The 4,076-nt window shown below is 45.6% G+C and overlaps 1 long non-coding RNA gene across 1 annotated transcript; it reads left to right on the forward strand.

Moving 5' to 3' along the window:
- Nucleotides 1–571: 571 nt before the first annotated feature.
- On the forward strand, nucleotides 572–2,203 carry LOC139830728 (uncharacterized). Its single transcript, XR_011744090.1, has 2 exons — nucleotides 572–634; nucleotides 1,923–2,203. It is a non-coding gene; the product is annotated as an uncharacterized lncRNA (long non-coding RNA).
- The last annotated feature ends 1,873 nt before the right edge of the window (nucleotides 2,204–4,076 follow it).

Raw genomic sequence — 4,076 nt, forward strand, 5'->3', positions numbered from 1 at the left:
CGCGTTTAACCAAAACCTTTTCTTTTATTTCTTTTGTTTGTTTTCTGAAAATTTCCAAATCTGGACACTTTTCAAATTATTTAAAACTGCACTTTTACAAATCCAAATTGGACAAACCATATGCCCATTTCGATCAGAAAAACATGCTCTTTCCAACCATGTAATTTGTTTCAACTTTTGAACAACTAAAATTGTGTCAATTTCAAATCTGGACTAAACTTGATTAATGTCGCATAATTCATAACTTCAATTCTACATTTCCAAATTCAACAAATGATATGTCCTTTCTCATCAGAAAAATAAGAGGAGTTCAAATCTTGCATTCTCATGCATCATTGGCATCATCTCTGAATTGTCTAAATTAAATATGCAACATGAACAAAAACTATATGTGAGGGTGCTTATCATTTCATGTGTCATTAGAGCACCCCACTTAATTTTGCCTTGCACCAACCATCTTGCCATGTCATCATGCATCATATTGCGCATTGCACTTGTATTGATTTATGCTATATCTTTCCTTGTATGTACTATTTGGTTCTTCTCGAGTAGACGCCGACTTGAGAAAGCGACGAGCAGGAGTACGAGTTCCCTCTGGAGGATCGTGTCGGTGCTTCTACCTCTGATCTGACAGGCGAGCCCACCCCTTCACCTATTTTACTTTTACATGCTCTTTTGATCTATTGCTATCCTTATGTTGCGATTCTGCTGTGTCACGTGTCCTATCCACCTGTTACCTATATCTCCGAGATACACCTCCTCGCCCTACCTGTTGTTTGTTGTTTGCCAGCTTTGCGAGTCGTATGCGAGTTTAGGGCTTTTTGTTGATATCTCGAAATGTTCGGGATATCTTGTTGGGATGTTGACACATGTACTACCTTTTCGAAAATGAAGTGGATAACTTTTGCTACAACTTAAAATTGCTAAGGGATAATAATATGCAGAGGCATCTGTGAGCCCCTTTGCGAAAGCATCGGAACTTTGACTTGCTAATGTCCCCTAGGACCCGAGTTCTTGTTATCTGTTTCTAAGACTGAGCGCGCTAACCACTCGTGGGATGATTTATCGGGACCCCCCATCACCCATTACCATTTCTCAAGTCTGTTGAAAAGGGGGCCACAACCTTGGTTTTATTTGCCTATGCCATGTATGCCATGCTTTACCTACTGTTGCCTTCGGGTGTTTATTACTGTTGCCTTCGGGTGTTTATTACTGTTGCCTTCGGGTGTTTATTTCTGTACTGTACCTTGCGGGACGTTTAGCGAAGCGTGTGGTTCGCACGCCTAGCCGCCGGCGCAAACCTCTGAGTCCGTCTCGGACTACGGCCGAACTTCGATACGGGTAGCTTAGGCGGGTGGCCCCCCTAGGCATTCTTGTTGATTTGGGAACGGTCTTGTTGTGAGACTCCGCCGTAATTAAGCGGGTTCGAGCATGCGTGTATGGTAACATTGGTGCACCCCTGCAGGGTTAAATCTTATCGATAAGCCGTGTCCGCGGTTGTGGACGACTTGGAGCTGTTTAACTCGATCATAGAACAACTTAAACCTAAAGTTGTCGTTAATAACTTGCTAATTACTTGCGTAGTAAGTTAGCCCTATTATAATGGAATGGATATAAAATTATCAACTGTGTGAGTGGCTTGTTAGTACCTCTTGGCTAAGGGGGACCGCATTTGGCTGGGTTTGTTGATTGCAGAGTATAGAACTGCTAGAATATGCGCTCTCTCACCTTCTCTATTAGACGGAAGTTGTAGCGTGTCTCTATTGGATAGTGCTTTGCTGCCGCTAAACTCCACATATAGCCGGGCGAAGTTTACACCGCCCACCAGCAAGCATAGCTGGCCTTGTCTCGCAAGTACGTGCCAACGGTACTTACCCTCGTTTTTCTTCCTCTTTTTCCGGAACCCGCTTTTTGACAAACAGGTACGATAGATGACGAGCAGTACGCAGGTGGCTACTTTGTCGAGTTCACGGACGACGACTTCGTTGCGTAGCAGGATCGTTCCTAAGGCAGCAGCCTGTGGCTTGTTGGTTATGGGAACACCGCTTGATTATCTTCAGGACTCTTAGTCCCATTTGGTTCTTGTCTGTACCCAGACTATTTGGCTATCTTATGTATGATGTAATGTTGGGACATGTGTCCTCTGAGTGTCATTTGGATCTTGCTCATTAGAGCGTTGCTATATATATGAACCTTATTTCCATCTTTTGTGTCATACATAGTCATGTTGTGATATTCAAGCTGTATTCTACCCTCGTATCCTTTGCACAGTGTGTGTATGTGTGAAGTGCACAGGAAGGTGAAGCACTCAGGCTTGGAAAGCCTATCGTGAGCATTAGAGGTGGGTGTTGTGTGCATGGGCGTGTCGAGCTGTTGCTTGGCCTACCCATATGCTTGGGAATGCGAGGCGACCTCACGGTCCTTTGTAGTGACCTCATGCACATAAACCCCTCCTACCTGCGCGCTCTAGGTTTTCCTACTCCTGGGGCTTTACAGACTTGGTATCAGAGCAGGACTGCCTTTAGGAGCCCCTTTGCAGCGGACGAAGTTGTGTCTAGAAACTCATATTTTAGTAGCTACATAGGAAAATTGTGCGCGAGAGTAGGAATTCTGCTTTTATTTCTTACCCCACCCACCCTCCCTCTGGTAAGGACGTGCAACGGTTTTACTCTATTCTTAGCTTGTTTCATCTAGGCTTGGACGTGTTTGTGGGAAACCATAGTGCCATAGGGAAAAGTATTTTGAAAAATTTTCTGTACTATGGTTGCTTCATTATCATCCTTGATCAATCTCCACATATAATCTGTTCCTTTGATATGTTGGTATTTTCATACTAACATGTTATCCTCCTTTGATCCGATGCTATCTCGACCACTTCTTTGTTCCGGAGCCTGCTTCCTTTTCGTTATCCTCATGGAACTACCGTATACTCCATTGTCCTGCGTGTCGAGTGGATGTTCTAGTTTTTCTATCCTTGTTTGCGGTCGTATGGATCTCTTGTGTACCTGAACCTTGTATGGTGTACCTTGACGAATTCTATGGATCGATGTGTTATCTGGTCTTAAATCCTTGTTCTAAGCTTTGTTCTTATCTGTTGTTTCAACCGTCTTATGTTTTCCCTACACAGGATGGTTAGACCTCCGCCACCTCCTCCGCTGGGACCAGTGATACGTCCAAAACGTATCTACTTTCCCGAACACTTTTGCTATTGTTTTGCCTCTAATTTGTGTGTTTTGGATGCAACTAACACGGACTAACGCTGTTTTCGTGAACTGCTCAGTGTCTCCTTTTTGTGCAGAAATCCAACTTTCGGGAAAAACCTCGGAATTTATGCAGAAGGCCCTATTTTCCCAGGAAACTAACGGAGCCAGAAGGGCAATTGAAGTGGAGGCCCGAGGGCCCCACACCATAGGGCGGCGCGGCCCAGGGGGGGCCCGCGCGGCCCTGTGGTGTGGCCCCCTCGGCCGGCCTCCGATGCCCTCCTTCGGACTATTTATCGGCCTCGACCTAAAAACGCACGGAGAGAAGTCGAAGTCGCCAGAAACCCTCCAGAACGCCGCCACATCGCGAAACTCCGTCGCGGGAGCCAGAAGTCTCCGTTCTGGCACTCCGCCGGGACGGGGAATTGGAGGAGATCATCGCCGCCATCACCGCCAACGCCTCTACATCAACCAGCCATGTTTCCCCCATCCATGTGTGAGTAATTCCCCCGCTGTAGGCCAAAGGGGATGGTAGGGATTGGATGAGATTGGTCATGTAATAGCATAAGATTGTTAGGGCATAGTGCCTAGTGTCCGTAGTTGGTACTTTGATGATATTGTTGCAACTTGTTATGCTTAATGCTTGTCACTAGGGCCCGAGTGCCATGATCTCAGATCTGAACATGTTATTGTTTCATCAAGATAATCATTGTTTATGGTCTTACCTATAAGTTGTATACACATGTCGTTGTCCGGAACCAATGGCCCCGAAGTAGCAGAAATCGGGACAACCGGAGGGAATGGTAGCGATGTGAGGATCACATGTGTTCACGGAGTGTTAATGCTTTGCTCCGGTACTCTATTAAAAGGAGTACC

Source organism: Lolium perenne, chromosome 4 (genome assembly GCF_019359855.2).
Source record: "Lolium perenne isolate Kyuss_39 chromosome 4, Kyuss_2.0, whole genome shotgun sequence".
In the NCBI taxonomy this organism is placed as follows: domain Eukaryota; kingdom Viridiplantae; phylum Streptophyta; class Magnoliopsida; order Poales; family Poaceae; genus Lolium; species Lolium perenne.